The following is a 17,876-nucleotide window of genomic DNA, read 5'->3' on the forward strand; positions in this document are numbered from 1 at the left end:
CCCAGATTCAACATCAATAGCTCCCCTCGACCCAACCTCCGACGGACATCCAATTCCGAACACCCAGTTTTAACTCGCCCTCAATAATGATCGACTGGGAAGAGAGTCTTTTGTCCGTATTTTTGTTCGGGTCGGTACGCCTCGCTTACAGAATATACGGCAGCCGGCTGCGTTAAAACGACCGCTGGGGGGGGAGGGAGGAGGAGGGGGTGGCGAAAAGCAGCTCCCCCGTCACGCGGCCCGAGCGAACGACAACAAAAGACAGAGACAAGGAACAGCTCCCCCCCCACCCCGCTTGTCGCCCCCGATCTCCATTACGATAGAACGGAGAGAAGCACGAATAATATTGGAGGAGGGGGGCGGGTTAGGGGGGCATCTGGTGGGGGAGGAGGGGAGGAGGGGATAATGGGGGTGGGGGGGTGGAGGATGTGACAGAAACAAATGAAGTAGGATTTTAGGGTGGCCTCCTTTAGTCGAGAATTTACGGTAAAACTCGGATCGCCGGTGGCCGCGCGCGCGCACGCGACGGAGCCACCGAGCGAAGCGTCATCCGCGACGCCTGCACGCCGAGGAGATTACGCACAGCGCTGTCGTGGGTTAACACACGCGCGCGCGCACACAGCAGCCAGCAGTAATAGCAGCAGCAGCAGCAGAGACCGCAAATATACAAGCACGATCTTACAGTAAACCCAGCATCAGCGTCATCTCGTCATCACTCGCGACGAGGCTGATCTTCGCTTGCAGGTGAGAGCGCTTCAAGACGATTTTTTTTTGTGGTCGCAAGAAAAAAAAAAGAAAAATGACCCGTAAATAAATAAATAAGTGCTACGGGATTGTGCCTGGGATTGGGGGAAAAAAAACACATTTAAAATAAATTGTCATATCTGTGTGGTGTGTTTTTGTTGTTTTTTTCTGATAACGGTATAGTGGGTTTTTTTATTTTATTGTACCCGTTGATGACTTGGCATACGAAGAAGGCTGCTGTATCTGCCCGAGATATTTAAGTTCAAGAGAAAAATACTAATGAATAATTCTGCTACTGCCTGCTGGCTGGTGCTGCTACTGGTGCTTGGGAAAGCGTAGGGGCGGATTGCGTCTTGTTTTCTCACCTTTAACGGCGAACATAGGCAAAGCGCTCCCTTCCTTGCCCATAACGGCAACCACAACGGCAGGGCTCGTATGTGATGGAGGCGACGGTGGTGGCGGGGATGATGATGGTGGTGGTGGTGGTTGTTGTTTCATTGCGACGATTCAGATGAATAACCGATATGATTCGAGTGGACACAATGTGATTTGATTTCGGATGATATTTGAGGATTCTGAAAATGCTGGTATCGTGGGGTGTAATGATTAGGAATTGGGGGAAATGCCCCTCCGAATGATATGCAAATGTAAAAATTGCAACGTTGCTTGGTATACCGCAGATAATGATGGTGCATTGTGTATTCCATGTGGATAATTTGCGAGCATACGTATGGTGTTAACGATAGACGGTAGTGAACCGATATGATGACGATGTTCACGGCGTTTGCTGCATGGTGTACTTACTCGGGAACGATTGAGGCTATGAATAATGAATGAACATTATTATTATTATTTATTCTCGGTAATATAACCGAGAGAATTGCGGAATGCTGATTACGCGAGAACGGTTAATGATGAACGTGGATGATGCGCTCAACGTTGCATATTAACATATGGAAGTCATGGTGACGATGTGGGAGGGCTAGGGAAGGTGACAATGGAATAATGATGATATATAATGCTTTTTTTAAAAAAATACACACACACACGTGACGAGCAATTTCAATACATCGTGGGAGAAATAAAATGATGAGAGTTTGCGATGACAAAGGCGATGGCTGGGAATTGTATCGTGGTAACAGAAGACACGAATACACGGTTTTCTCCCCATTAGCGAGACACAATATTGCATGCAATGCGTACTGGGGGGGGGGGGGGGGGGGGGAGTGGGGCGGGGGTTGCAGCGATTAGATTAATATCGTGTATGTTTTGTTGTTGTTGTCGTTGTAAATATATACATATATCTCTCGCTTTAGTTGCGTTGCATAGAATATTAATTACGACAACGGTACCGCTACGCTGGGGCAAAATGTTCCCGTGGCTGTCGTGAAAAACGACGGCATCGGTCGTAAGATCTGCGAGTTCCTCTCATCGTAATCAGGATTGACTCGGCCCTGCGCCATCCCCCGCCCCCCACCCCCCTCCCCTCCGGGGTAGGCTGAGTAAAAATAGCATTCGTTTGGGACTGCACCACTCGATGGGAAGGCGAATGGTAGATTCCGACAACGTTGGCCCTTTCAAAGGCCAGCGGGTTGGGAAGAAAGCTTCGCGGAGTGGCGGTGCTCTTTCGCTCGCTCGCAAGACGCGAGCGCGTGGCAAGGAGCGAGTGTCCCTTGCAACCCGTGCCAGTGAAGTGTCACCGGGCCGATGTCGATACCAGGGGGGGGGATGATGCTGCTGCGGCTACTTGGCCAAGGCTTCGAATGCGTTGCATGTGGTTGTTGCAGAGGCGGCGACGCCGCTGTCGATGCATAAAGGGCGCGCGTTAATAGAAATGATAATTGTCGTTGCAATTTTTCTTTTGCGTACGGAGAGGGTGTGGGTGGGGTGGGTGGGGGCTTTGTCCTGCATTAATTGGAATTATGTAATAATAATGATTAAAATAAATGCTGCCAAATGGCTCTTTTTCATTCGGGGTAGCTGTTTAGTTTTTTAGTTTAAGCCGCGGTCAAAGGCATTTTTGGCCGGCTGAAGATGGTCACCGGTGAAATTCAGATTTCCACAATGTAAAATGCCGCTCGTGGATTTGGATGTTGTGCCGTTAGCGGGCGAACGTTGGTTTCAGAGGGAGCAAAGAGGCGTTTAAATTTCGATTTAAAGCTTTCGTGACTGCAGGGGTTCATCTTCTTGGTTCTTTCGGTAAAGTCACGTAGAAGGGAAGTAAGGGAAGTAAAAATAAAATAATCGTGAGAATTGTTTTATTATGTTTTATTTTTATTATTTTATTACTTCCCTTCTACGTGACTTTACCGAAAGAACCAAGAAAAAAAAAGAGGCGTTTGTTGAGTCGAGCTATATCGGGTGCTGTCACCGAGGTCACCGTGAATTTGAATCAAGTGCAATCGTGCAAAATGTTGGAGCGGCTGGGGTTGGACCGGTGAGAGGAAGGTACGCGGCCCTAGGTTAACCACGAAGCAATCAGTCAGCGTAGACACAGAGGGAGACACACACACACACAAAGACACAAAGACAAAGAGCCCCCGTATGGCCTTTAACAGATTGTTGAGGCAAGTGGTGTTAGCGAGTGGCACCTATGAAGGCCGACATGGCACACCCCACGGGGTGAGTGGACAGCACCACGCCCGGCCGCCTTTGTCTCCCCAGTAGCGATGTTTACACACCGCACCCAGGTACTCGTTTGAGGCTGAGTCGACCTAGGGGAGTTAATAGTCACCGGTGTTGGCTATGAGCGGGAATTGAACTCGGGTCGCCGGGGTTTGAAGCACAGCGCGCTAACCGCTCCACCACCGCTCCCCACACACACAGACACACAGAATGGAAAACATTGGACAACAAAGGAGAGAACACGGCTCACACAATTTTGACCCGGTTATGTAAACAAAGACAAAGATTCCCCGTATAGCTTTAGCAGACTGTTGGGACAAGTGCTCTTAGCGAGCACCTATCAAGGCCGGCGGCACGGCACACGAGGGGGGTGAGTGGCCAGCACCACGCGCGGCCGCCTTTGTCTCCGATGATTTTAAACACCGCACCAGGTACTCATTTGAGGCTGAGTCGATCTAGGGGAACGAGGCCCAGGACCGGTTCAGATAAACGGAGCTGGTGTTGGCCGTGGGTGGGAATCGAACTCTGGTCGCCAGGTTCGTGGTGCAGTACGTTAACTGCTGCACCACCGCTCCTGCCACACATCGAGAGAGACAACCAAGGTATAATTGCTGTTTGTTTTTCACGTAATGAAAATAAAGGGCAATGCATCTCTGGAATTTCATTATTTGATCAATATTTCAGTCTGCACTTTGTGATGATATATGGTTTGCTCATGTTAAAGTAATTTAATTAATATGATAATGCTGATGATGGTTGTGGTTATGAATATTTAAATTAAATTAATTGCCGGGTACTTATTTTTTTTGTACCGATTTGAGGTTTTGGTCAACCGGCAGACATTTTGTTATATAATTTTTTTTTCTAATATTGAGATTAATTGTACGAGAAAGGCTGAGGCGGAAGGGCAGCGTGGTGGTTACGTTTGTCCCTCACAACAACAGGGCCCTGGGTTCAATTCCCAACTATGGCACCTCTCCGTGTGGAGTTTGTATGTTCTCCCCCTGTTCTGCATGGGCTCCCATTACCAATTTCCTTGGTAATGGCCAAACGTCCTCATGTAGGACCGTCCTAAAGAAGAGTCTCCGGACATAGTGTGGCTTATCTGGATAAATAAGTGATTATTCTTAGTAGTATTATGAGTGGCGCTGCATCGATGCAAAAACTGATTGTAAGCACAGAATTGTCGGTTCAGGTTTCAAGTTTAAACATTTTGCAATCGTTGCGTCTCATGGGCACGAACGGGTTAATGAGGTAGTGGGCGAATTAGTGGGTGAGATGGTGGCTGGAGCGGTGGGTGAGTGGATGAGTGAGTTCGTGTAACTGGATGACAGCTGAAGAGAGCAGGATGAGTCCCGGGCAGAAGTCGCAAACGGGTTTTGATTCCTTACCCGTACCCGGCCGCACCAGGGTCGCAAATGGGTACCCGTACCCGGCCGGGTACGGGTACCCGTTCCCGACCCGTACCGGTACCCTACCCGAAATGAGTGACAAATGGTTACTCACCAGTGACTCACGTCCTACCCGTACCCGTACCCGGCCGCACCAGGGTCGCAAACAGCTACCCGGGTATCGGGTAGGGTACGGGTATCGGGTACCCGGTTGCGTCCTCTGGTCCCGGGGCATTGGTCTGCCAGTAGGGGGCGATGGACGCTATGTACGATCACAATTGAGTAATTCATTTGGGGTGCAATTTTTTTTTTTATATTTGGATCGTGGTGCTGGCACACAATTACCTACTCTTGTTTACGACGTCAGGGGATCTTTAACATCCACTCACTGTGAAGCAGATGGTTCAAAGTATTGTTCTGGTTATTTTACATTGGCAGTAATTATCATGGTGGCCGCGGGGATTTGAACTGAATCCTGCAGTGGATGTCGCTAGATCGGGTGGCAACGTTACTACATATGAGTGGTCTTCTTGGTTCTTTCGGTAAAGTCACGTAGAAGGGAAGTAATAAAATAATAAAAATAAAAATAAAACTAATAAATTATTTTATTATGTTTTATTTTTATTATTTTATTACTTCCCTTCTACGTGACTTTACCGAAAGAACCAAGAAGATGAATCCCTGCAGTCACGAAAGCTTTAAATCGAAACATATGAGTGGTCCACCATCCGTGCATATTATAAATACTTTTTAAAAAAGCGTCATGGATAATGCAGAAGACATTTGCCGTAAGCAAAATTGAGTTAATTATTGTTTACGATTGCCACGACCCTTGCAGTGAGTGCTGTTATTGCAATGGTGCTGCGGTGGTGCAATGTTAACTACCTCGCCTGGTATACAGGAGGTGATGGGTTCGATCCCAACCATGACGCCTGTATATTTGTTTTTTTCCCCGTGGTCACATGGCTTTTTTTCTCCGGGTCCTCTGGTTTTTCTCTCCACATTTAGAAACATGCGTTGAGATTATTGAGATAATTTTGGTGCTATAAATATCTAAATGTTGGGCCACTTTGCTGAGCTATCATTTGTGACCAGGTCGCTTCTGAAAAAGAGCTGTATAGCTTAGTTGGCCTTACCTCGTTAATTAAAAAATAATAGTTCGTAGTTTCACCATGCGTAGCCCCATGTACGAGTTACAGAAACAACATCATCCCATTTTGGCATGTCTCAATTCGCTCACAGTTGTGACCACCGCCCAGTGATTTATTTTGAACCCGCATGGTTATTATTTACGTCTGTAACAAACCTCAAATGGGAACGGGCAATTAGCAAAGGGTCACATCTTGAATTAAGGCCACATTGCCTGTGTTTTGTTCCGTCGTTGACTCGACTCCCCTCCTCTGCTTGTATGCTGGAAAATTAATCGGGACAACAGGAAAAAAAAATGTTGGAAAACAGAGCGCGTGCCTGTCATGTCACGGAGGTCATGTCCTAGCCGATATCGAATGTTGAGTGACTGGTTTTAGTGAGCTAAGAATAGTGGCTCAAGAATTGTTCCCTTAAACCAATTTGTGTTCCCTAATATTGGTCTGGAAAGCCAATAGGCCGATGGACTATAACATACTTTAAGTAAAAAAAAGTGTCTTTTCACGTGGAGACACAGAATGGAACTTCTGGTTATATTTTAAGCGGTCAGGTTGTTTGATAATTCAGCATGCGCTAATTCACTCCAGTCGCTGGGCTCGCTCACTGGTGGTCAGTCGCCTTCTTGTCACGAGAATGCGTTGTACAATTAAGTGTTATGTGCATTCATATAAGGGTGCCACGGTGGCTAGATGTTATCTACCTCGTCTGTGTATGCAGGAGGTCATGGGTTTCAATCCCGACCCTGACGCCTGCCTGTGCTCCCCGTGGTCGAGGGGATTTTTCTCCGAGTCCTCCGGTTCTGTCCATCCACATTTAGAATCAACAACGTGCGTTTAGATTATTTGGCTGCCGCTATACATGTCCACACGATAAGCCGCGTCCACGCCGTCGTTCATTCTTTTGGCCCCGCCCCCCTCCCTCCCGATACGTTCCATTCATTGGCTACCACATTCTGATGAGCTCCCCCCCCCCTCTCCTCCCCCTCAACTTGCTTTTAAGGGATTACATCTTGAATCATTGCCTCACTTGATGCAGCTAATCCGGCTGTGACGGTCCCACCTGATGACGGAGACTTGTGTTGCCTCCGAAACGTCGTGATTTTTGTTTTATTTTATTTTTATTACTTTTGATGTTTTACCTACGTGACTTTACCGAAAAAACCTAAGAATATAAGCCACTTTGTTGAGCTGTCATTTGTGAGAGCAAGGTTACTTGTGAAAAATAACTATATCGCTCAGTGGGCCTTACCTGGTAAAATAAAATACTTTAGTTTTAGTTAGTCTAAAAATGTTGGTCACCAGAGCGTTGATAATGTCTGCATTCCTTATTTTGGGGGGAAAAATAGTTTACTTCGTTGTGATTGTGATGTCAAGGTCCCTTTGTTATGTAAGATGCATCGTTAGACATATTGTAACCATGGGATGTACATTTTGCCCACATTTGGGATTTGGTGAGTTATAGATGAATCCCATTAGTGGACAATATATCTCCTCCACATACTGTACCTGTCTGTCCTCACAATAATAAAAGGGTGTTTCTTGTACAAAACCCATCGGCTGCACAGCAATCTGGGACTGAATAATTTCAGCAGGTTTCTGCGGTCATTTCCGCATGAGGTGTCGTCCAATCAGCACGGTGGGCTACGTATTGTGCAAAAGAAGTTCAACATACTTAAAAGGGGATGGGTTCACTGACTTCCACGCGGTCTGTTCGAAAGTGGTAAATCGTGTTGTTAATATCGTTTTTTGTTGTATGTTGCCATTATCGATTTATCACGTGCAATTTTTTTAACACACATATCTATCAAAAATTGATTATCGGTTTGCCACGATTTGTCAGAAACGTCTAACACAGCAGAGGTGACTCAAAGTTCAGCTCAGGATGGCACGCGAGGTGAAGAAAGGTCACACGTGCTGCTACTTTTTGCGCGGTGATTGGAGAATGTGGGCACCTCGGGCAGCTCTTGAAGGTGAAACGGAGAAAGTGGAACAATGAAGACGTCATTATCGTCACAAATGATCGTACGAATAAAAAAAAAATGTTAATGTAATTATCTCTTCAACGCTTTGGGTGCTAAGTGATCATTAATCCGCGCTCCGTATCCCGGCGCGGGCGGTTTAATTAGCTCGCGAACCGTGTTCTGGTCCGAGTTTAAATGAATTGGGGGGAGGGGAGGAAGTGAGGAGTTATTTTGAAAAGTAGAATTAATAATTATTTAAATCGGTATCTTTCCGAGCTTACCCTCCTCACGAATTCTGGCTTATAATAGAGTAGGACCGCTCTGAACGACCACTCCTGTTAACGACTAATCGCTTAACGACGGGCCTCCATAGAGCCCAATGTGTAGTGCATAGTGTAGTGTATAGTGTAGTGTATAGTAGTGTATAGTGTAGTGTATAGTAGTGTATAGTGTAGTGTATAGTAGTGTATTGTAGAGTGTATAGTAGTGTATAGTAGTGCAAAGTAGAGTGTATAATAGTGTATAGTGTAGTGTATAGTGTAGTGTATAGAAGTATAGTGTACAGTAGTGCATAGTGTAGTGTATAGTGTAGTGTATAGTGTAATGTATAGTAGTGTATAGTGTAGTGTATAGTAGTGTATAGTGTAGTGTATAGTGTAGTGTAAGGAAGTGTAGTGTACAGTAGTGTAGTGTATAGTAGTGTATAGTGTAGTGTATAGTAGTGTATAGTGTAGTGTATAGTGTAGTGTATAGTAGTGTATAGTGTAGTGTATAGTGTAGTGTAAAGAAGTGTAGTGTATAGAAGTGTAGTCTATAGTAGTGCATAGTGTAGTGTATAGTGTCGTGTATAGTGTAGTGTATAGTGTAATGTATAGTAGTGTATAGTGTAATGTATAGTAGTGTAGTGTATAGTGTAGTGTATAGTGTAGTGTATAGTGTAGTGTATAGTGTAGTGTAAAGAAGTGTAGTGTATAGAAGTGTAGTCTATAGTAGTGCATAGTGTAGTGTATAGTGTCGTGTATAGTGTCGTGTATAGTGTAGTGTATCGTAGTGTATAGTGTAATGTATAGTAGTGTAGTGTATAGTGTAGTGTATAGTAGTGTATAGTGTAGTGAACACATTGGGCTTCCATAGAGCCCATTGTGTTCGCTTACCCACCATTTCCACGGGCTTTTAATTAATGCATTGATTAACCATGTTTATTCGAATTGTATGTATTCACAATCTTGTTAGTATTTTTATCCATGAATATCCATTGTTTAAATATTACAAAGTACGTTTTTTGGGTAAAAAAGGGGTTAACTTTCAATGGTTTCGGAACGAATTAAGCCTTTAACGTCGATTTCCTATACTCGTTTAATGACCAAATCGCTTCACGACGGGTCTCATGGAACCAATCGCCGTCGTTAAGGAGGGGTTCTACTCTACTCAGGTCCTGTTGGACATCTGTAGTAAAAAGAAGAAGAGCTTTGTGGCTGATCGGATTCCTCCAGTCTAAATAAAGATTCTGATTCCGAGTCCGGATTCGAGGAGGATGCAGAGGTGGAGACTTCATCCCAAGGGGGCCAGAGACACGTTTGGTGTTTCTGAGCAAAAGTGCCACCATTCCTCGGGTCCGTATTTCGGCAACATTTTCCCACCGCTGCTGCTGACGTGTGCTGCCTCTCGGGGACTGGATGATGGTAGTCCATAACAAACAAACACGTCCCGGAGGTGTGATCTGTGACGCGAGCCGCGTGCAGACACAGTGGGGTAGACCAAGGCTGCTCAGTTTGTGAATTCTGGGAATCCGGTTCAAGTTTGGGTTCGAGTTGGCGATCAAAGGCAAGGCGGGGGCGTCACGGTGGCGAGATGTTAACTACCTCGCCTGGTATACAGGAGGTCATGGGTCTGATTCTGATGCTGACACCTGTATATTTGGAGTTTGCATGTCTCTCTCCCCGTGGTCGTGTGGGTTTTTCTCCGGGTCCTCCGTTGTTTCCCACCACATTTAGAATCAACGTCACGCGTTTAGAGTATTTGGCTGCGATACATTTGCACATGTGAAGCCACTTCAATGAGCGTGGCGTAGGTCGCTTCTGAAAAATATCTGTATGGCTTAGTGGGCCTTACCTGGTAAAAAAAGCAATACAGTCATCCGCCGGCTGCCGCTTGCTCGGTAAATGAAAGAGGTGAAGGCCCAGGATGCCTCTTGCTAGAATTTGTCGTTGACGATCACTGAGGAAAGGGAGCGAGCGAGCGAGTGAGTTAGCGTGAGCGTCCAGTGGCTGTAGGAAAGTTGCCGTCAGGCAGAGCGGCTGGCGCGGTTGCCCCACTCCGAAGGGTGGCCGATTGATGGCAACCAGGGGGTGTCGCCAACCGACGTACCAACAAGAAGAAGAAGAGCCAATTTTTTTGGGGGGGGAATTCGGTGAAAAAAAAAAAACTCGATATCCCAAGAGCCGCACAACGCACGCGAATGCGAGCCGGTGGTGGCTTCGTAATAAACAACGGTCACGAAGCCGTCCTTGTAGAGACCGCTTGCGGCCTCGGAGTCCGCAGGTTTCCCGACCCCGGGTGGAAACGGAGCAAGCAGTGACGGCTCGTGGATCAATTATTTTGGGGGGGCAGTGCCAGCGGTGAGGAGTGGGGGGTGGGGGGCGGCGGTTTTTTTGGGGGGCACAAGGATGACATCTTTCCACCGGTTGGCGAAAAAATCTCTGCTCGCGGCTCGGCCAAGAAGTTAATGATGAGAAATGATTAGCCACTGCCGGCTTCTGTGCAGCACGCCTTTTGGTTTCAATAGAGCGGCGGGGAGGGCGCGCGCGCCAGAGAGAAGGTTAGGGAGGCAAAAAGACACGCGCGCAGAAAAAGCGGTGAACGCGTTTAGTAGGAAGGCTGCGTCGTGACTCGTTATGCGCCCCCCCCCGCCCCCCGGAGTGCCGCTTCATTGTCTGTGTCACTCTGCTGCACGTGAGTGGGGTGGCGTGACGTTATCTACCTCGCCTGGTATGCAGGAGGTCGTGGGTTCAATGCCGACCCTGACGCCTGTGCAGTAGAACCCCTCTGAACGACCGCCCCTGTTAACGACTAATCGCTAAACGACGGGCCTCCACAGAGCCCAATGTGTAGTGTATAGTAGTGTAGTGTATAGTAGTGTATAGTGTAGTATATAGTGTAGTGTATAGTAGTGAGTGCCTCCATTGTTTAAATATTATAAAGTACGTTTTTTGGGTGAAAAAGGGTAACTGTGGATGCTATCGAAGCGAATTAAGCCTTTAACTTGTATTTTCTATACTCGCTTAACAACCAAAGCACATCACGACAGGTTTCGTGGAACCAATTACCACCCGTTAAGAGGGGTCTATTGCATATTTGGAGTTTGCGTATCTCACTCCCCGTGGTCGCGTGGACTTTTCTCCGGGTCCTCCGGTTTTTCTCTCTCCACATTGAGAATGAACATCGCGCGTTGAGAGCATTTGTCTGCTACAAATGTCCACGTGATGAGCCCACTTCGTTGAGCTATCATCTGTGGCCAGGTGGTTTCTGAGAAAAAGCTGTAGAGCTCAGTGGGCCTTACCTGGTAAAATAAAAATAAAAGAGTTTAGTTTAATAGTTGATCATTTCTCTCCCTTCCCTCCCCCCCCTAACCCATGAGCAGTGCTTTTTGGGCTTCTGTCCCCTTCATATTCCTCATACCGGGCTGTTGTCAAAATGAAAAAAAGATATCTCTATCATCGATTTGAATTGGCGTCATTGCACCGATAATCAATGCCCGCATATCCACATTGAGCAGGGCGGTTGGAGTTGTTAATAGCTCAACGCGTGTCGGAGTCGTGGACACGCTAGCGCCTACTCAAAACGCATTAGCAGCGAGTGTGCCGCACTCGATTAGGCACTTTTTGTAAAAATTGGGGGAGCATATTGACAACAACGACGCCGCCGCTGGGCTGGCGGTTCGAGGTGAGAAAATGTGGAAATGCGCGGAAGTCGCCCGTTTGTCATGCGCCACCGATTACGCGATCTCAGTCCCAGGCAATGAGTTCGGGGGAGTGTTTGGAGCTGGCCGCACGCCACACGATGGGGCTGCAACAAGACGCTCGGGTGAAGGTTTCCTCCGTGTGAAAAAAAGCAAAAAAGCTGTGAAAGTCCACGGTGTTTTGAGATGCAGTTTCCACAAATGTCGTCGTGTAAAATGTAAATGAATTCAGAATCAGAATATTTATTTATACCGGAGGAATCCGATGAGCTATAAAGCTCTTGTTTTTTTACAGATGTCCAGTCGGGGCACGGGGTCACAAGGTTACAACAACAACAAGAAGCACTAACAAAAACACAAGTGCCAAGCGTAGGAGAGGTCAAACCAATGACCTTAAAAATATAAAAATCAACTATATTGTTTTCTCTTACAAGGCAAAGCCCAGCTTATTTTATTAGAAGCGACCTGGCCCACAAAATAACGAAGCATGGAACCACGCGGAATAGACGTGCAAACATTCGGTCACACTATGAGTGCGAGTCTCACATTTGGAAATCTGCAAGTTCAAATCCCGTTGGGAGGGGTGGGGGGTCTCATCCTATCTCTGGGATGCCACCAGACCAGGTGGCAAAACCTGGGTGGCAAGACCCGGACACTTCAGAAGAATTGGCATCCGTACTCAGGTGGCCGCAGGATATTGAATCGGGACCGAGATCCGATGCCGGTAATGGGTTGAAATTTCATTGCAGCGTAACTGCACGACAATAGGCCCAAGTGCTGACTTGAGAGTTACGTGCGGTTGCTTGGTCTACAGAGGCAAAGGTGGCGGCCCAAAAAACACTCTCACACGCTAAAATAAAACCCACGTGAAGCATCAACCGTGTCGACCAAAAAAAAGTGTTTAATTACGGCCTCCACTGACATGCTTCACCGATGCACGTGCAGTGTTGTGCTAGGTAATTATATCGTGCCGTATTGTATGGTGCTCTCTTACAATTGTACATTTTTATTCATTTTATACCATCGTTAGAAAATGTATTATTATGTAATCATTGTGTTGTGCCGCATTGTAGTGTATTTGGTAAATGATTATATTTAATTGTATCGTGTTAAAAATAGATCAGCGGTTTCACCACCGAACCGAAATTGCAACGTTTCATTGCATTCATGCTTAATTAATCCTTCCAACAGAAATGTAAACTGTCAAATGGGAAAATTTTATCTGAAATCGAAATAAATAAAAACAGGCCGAACGAGTGGTTAAACGAATTTTTTTTTTATTTGCCCAAAAAAAATGGGACAAAATCCGGTTGTTTTAACCGCTTCTTGTGTAGCGCTCATAACTAATTAAGATCGGAGCACAATTCCCTCCCAGCAGTGCATTGATCTCAAATTGACCATTCCCCTAACCCTCTCCTGGCCTCTCTCTCCACCCTACGTGGGTGAGAGCGAGGAGGGCTATTCATGGTGACATCTGCAGGCTGCTCCACGGAGGAGATAGGTGAGAGTACAGCACCTCCTCCACCAAAGCTTCTATCGTCAGTGGTGGAAATGGGAAGGTATTACGACGCATTGTAAGTGTGTACGTTGAACTTCTTTCGCACCGTACGTAGCCAACCGTGCTAATCGGAGGTGCGGGGGAAAGAGCAACGAACTAATAAGAAAAAATTCTTCTTTGGTTTTTTCGGTAAAGTCACGTATAAAGATAAAATAATAAATTAATAATAGCATACGACGTTTCGATTGCAACACAAGCAATCATCATCAGGTATAATGAAATAGCGACATAGAATCTAACCAGAAAACTATAGACAGACATATAAGCAGACAGATATCACCAAGATACATAGAGAGAGCAACCCAGGTACAGAGAGGGGTGATCGTCTCTGTGGGGTGGCCTTAAATAGACGGAGGGGGGCGGAGGCAGAGAGAGGGAGGGGGTAGGGAAAAACATTTACATGTCAATGAGTACGAAGGGAGGGGTAGTAAGGTAAGCAGGTTTAGAGGGAGACAGAACACACTAAATTAAATAACCTAGCAAAGTTTCGAAATGTTATGTAAAACGACACAGCTCCAAAATTAAGATTAATAAGAAAAAAGCCAGTTCGAAAGAAGCGAGTTTTCAGTCTGGGTGATTTAACAGCTCCAGCGGCTTCCTAATGTCGGAAGAAAGAGCGTTCCAGACGGCCGCATCTGAAAGCGCCGCGATGCGGTGACCACCGCCTATGTTCGATGGCTTAGCCAAAAGCCGTTGCTGCTGCTACGAGGATGACCGGAGTTTGCGTGATGATGGTTTATCCTCCTTGACAAGATCGGCAAGGTATTGTGGTTCATCTGTGGCAAGCACTTTGTGTGGCCACAAGGTCACTTCTCACAACATCAAACGTGCATCAGGTCGCCTTCTGGTGTCATCTGGTCCAACACCAATGGGGACTAGGCTCTAAAGAAAGCCGTCTCGGGTGCGGACCAATTAACTTCAAGGACAGTGCATATTATTATCATTATCAGAGTTGCTTCTTTTTGTTTGCTTTTTTGACTACTTGTGTTGTGGTTATTGCAAACATGATGCCTTGAATAAAGGTGTCAGTTTTGTACCAGTTTAAAAGGGTAAAAACCTACTACTAGGCCCCATGGTGTTAAAGTGCAGTCTCCAACTCTTTTCAAATCACAGCGATTGAAAACTAATTTTCAACTGCTTTTTGTGTTTAGTTTGTTGTCCGTCTGTTACACCTCCGATTTGCACGGTTGGCTACGTACGGTGTACTTCTGCGGCCGTCTGGAACGTTCCTCCTTTCGATACTAGGCTAGTCACTGGAGCTTATGGATGGTGGTGAACGAGGTGGGGGGTGAGAGCGGCAGGAAGCCCACGTGCCCCTCTGGACAACACTGGGGTAGGAATCAAGCCGTTTCTTGGCCCTCGCGAGGACAGCCCAGTCGGGTGCGGTTGGGGGGTGGTCTGATTTACTAAGGGCAGCAGCACCTGCAGCGATCGAGTGATTGGCCCAGGCCTGGTCACCGAGGGTGTGGCAATCAGGGTGGGTGCCCGGGGCGCAAAATTCTCTCTCGAGGGGCACCGCCGACAATAATTTACGAGCGCACTTTGTTTTAATGGATTTTAACCCGATTTCACGGACGATTCTTCGTGAAGCATGCATAAAATGGCTCACGTAAATACCATGATGGATAGATAACATGCTCACATTTGACAGTGTTATTACCAGAGAATTGCCTTGAAGAGGTGCCAAATAGTTGTTTTATTGTTTTGCCCACGACATCATTTTGAAGTTCCAGGCCCGAGACTTAAGGCTCCTTAAGGCTTCTTAAGGAAAAGCCTTAAGGAGGGCGCCACGGTGGCGAGATATACAGGAGGTTGTGGGTTCGATCCCGACGCCTGTTGTTTATTTGGAGTCAGGGCCGGATTAAGTGAAAAGTTACTTCGTTTGTGAATGGTGAATTTTATTTGTTGTTAGCCTTGTAAAAATAAATTAAAATTGTCTTTAACTTTGTTTCCCTTTTGAAAATATTACTGGGGGCCTCACAGTACCTGCAGTCCAGGGGCCTACACAATCTTAATCCGGCCTTGTTTGGAGTTTGCGTGTCTCTAATATATGCATGGTCTAAGCACCAATTGAGACGAGGCTCAAAAGAAAGCCGTCTCTGGTGTGGACCAATCAGTTTCAAGGACAATGCATATTTTATCAGAGTGTGTTTTTTGTTTGCATTTTAACCACAAGTATAGTGGTTAATGCAGTAACATGATTCCTTGTAAAAAGGTTTCAGTTTTGTTGCCAGAAAAAAGGAGAAAACCCCCTATTATTATATTTTGGTACTGGCAAAGGAGGTCTAATGATGAAGAGGAGACCAGATTTCCTCTAGAGCCCACTCTTGTGGAGACCCGTCCATCAGCTGTAGCGTAGCAAAGATATCTCAAATAACTCAAACCATTTTTATTTTACCAGGTAATGTCCACTGAGCTGTGTAGCATCTTTTTCAGAAGCGACCTGGCCACAAATTAAAGCTCAACGAAGTGGCTTAACACGTACACATTTATATCAGCCAAAAAGTATAAACGCATGTTGATTCTAAATGTGTGTGGGGGGGGGGGGATCGGGAGAACCCAGAGAAAAATCTATGCAACCACAGGGAGAGAGTGTGTTTTTAGTTTGCATTTTGACTACAAGTATTGTGGTTAATGCACACATTATTCCTTGTAAAAAGGTTTCAGTTTTGTGGCCAGAAAAAAGGGGAAAACCCCTATTATATTTTGGTACTGGCAAAGGAGGTCTAATGATGTAGATGCTCACCCCAAGCCCTCATTACTTTGATAGTGACATTGTCTTTGAGCTGTACGCCTTTTGGTGTCCTCTGGTCTAGCACCAATTGAGACGAGGCTCAAAAGAAAGCCGTCTCTGGTGTGGACCAATCAGTTTCAAGGGCAATGCATATATTATCAGAGTATGTTTTTGTTTGCATTTTGACCACTTAGTATTGTGGTTAATACAGACATAATTCCTTGTAAAAAGGTTTCAGTTTTGTTGCCAGCAAAAAGGGGGAAAACCCCTGTTATCATTGGTCTCCTCTTCTTTTTACGTGGACAGGACGCGTTGTTAAGGGTTGGTGCGTACCCACACTTTATTCCACCACACGCGACTTTGCTGGTCGTTTTAACTTGGGTGGACCCATTTTGCCGCTGGGTGCGATTTGAGAAACCTGATTCATAGTACGAGCAATAGAAACCTCTCTGCCCCCCTCTCTCTCTATTTAAGGCCTCGACACAGAGGCGTTGTTTCTCTGTGTGCCTATGTGCGTGTCTCTTTCTGTGTGTCTCTGTGTTATCTCTCTCTGCTTATGTGTCTGTCTGTGTGTCTATGTGTGTGTCTCTCTCTGTGTGTCTCTGTGTCTCGCTCTGCTTGTGTGTGTCTGTGTATCTATGTGTGTATCTTTCTGTGTGTCTCTGTGTTATCTCTCTCTGCTTATGTATGTCTGTGTGTCTATGTGTGTCTCTCTCTCTGTGTGTCTCTGTGTGTCTCCCTCTGCTTGTGTGTGTCTGTGTGTCTATGTGTGTATCTTTCTGTGTGTCTCTGTGTTATCTCTCTCTGCTTATGTGTTTGTCTATGTGTCTCCGTGTCTGTGTTTTGTCTCTCTCAAATTTAGCAATCTTTGGAAGAACGTTAATCAACTAGATAGGGTGTTGACTGTTATGTTAGCCGACTCTCTGTGTTGTATTGCATTATATTTCTACGTTTACTAGGTTTGTTTTCTCTTTCATTTGTACCTGATGATGATGATTGCTTGTGGTGCAATCGAAACGTTGTATGCTATTATTTAAAAAAAATCTACGTGACTTAACCGAAAGAACCAAAGAGCAATAGAAACCTGCTCCATCGTTAGAGCATTCGAGCTGTGTTGGAGAAAAAAATTAAATTTTAATTAATAAAAATAAAATTATAAAATCACGACGTTTCGGAGGCAACACAAGCCTCCGTCATCAGGTGGGACCGTCACCGCACAGATTTGCTGCATCAAGTGATGCAAATCTGGCTGTGACGGTCCCACCTGATGACGGAGGCTTGTGTTGCCTCCGAAACGTCGTGATTTTATTATTTTATTTTTATTAAGTTTAATTTCATTTTTTACCTACGTGACTTTACCGAAAGAACTAAGAGTATGAATCTTTGCAGTCACGAAAGCTTCAAATCTAGAACTGTGTAGGAGAGTCATCGCCTCTCGTGAAACAAAAGACGTCACCGCATCGCGCTCTTTCAGACGCGCTGCTCCGGCCGTCTGGAACACTCTTCCTTCTGTTGGTCTGCATGTTCACCACAAGCACTCTGTGTGGTTGATGCAGACTTAACTCCTTGCAAAAAGGTTTCTGTTTGGTGTTTGAATATCTTAACACCTCGAGTTGTATTGCCAGAAAGCGTAAAACCTATTCTAATTTTTCGCACTTCGATACTGGCTAACAAGGTCCCATGATAGAGATTTGTGTATATTTTATATATTTTTTACGTTTGCTAAGTACAGGCCCGACGGCCCAAAATGCCAACAAACG

At 45.8% G+C, this 17,876-nt stretch overlaps 1 protein-coding gene across 1 annotated transcript in view; it reads left to right on the top strand.

Moving 5' to 3' along the window:
- Nucleotides 1-498: 498 nt before the first annotated feature.
- Nucleotides 499-17,876, top strand: part of LOC133343973 (tumor protein p53-inducible protein 11-like) — a 35,535-nt gene continuing 18,157 nt past the window's right edge. The window contains exon 1 of the mRNA XM_061553978.1: nucleotides 499-744. The gene's annotated coding sequence lies outside the window, so the exon portion shown is untranslated. The remainder of the gene's footprint in view (nucleotides 745-17,876) is intronic.

This window comes from Lethenteron reissneri, chromosome 2, assembly GCF_015708825.2.
Source record: "Lethenteron reissneri isolate LAM-NWPU_2019-01 chromosome 2, ASM1570882v1, whole genome shotgun sequence".
NCBI lineage: Eukaryota > Metazoa > Chordata > Hyperoartia > Petromyzontiformes > Petromyzontidae > Lethenteron > Lethenteron reissneri.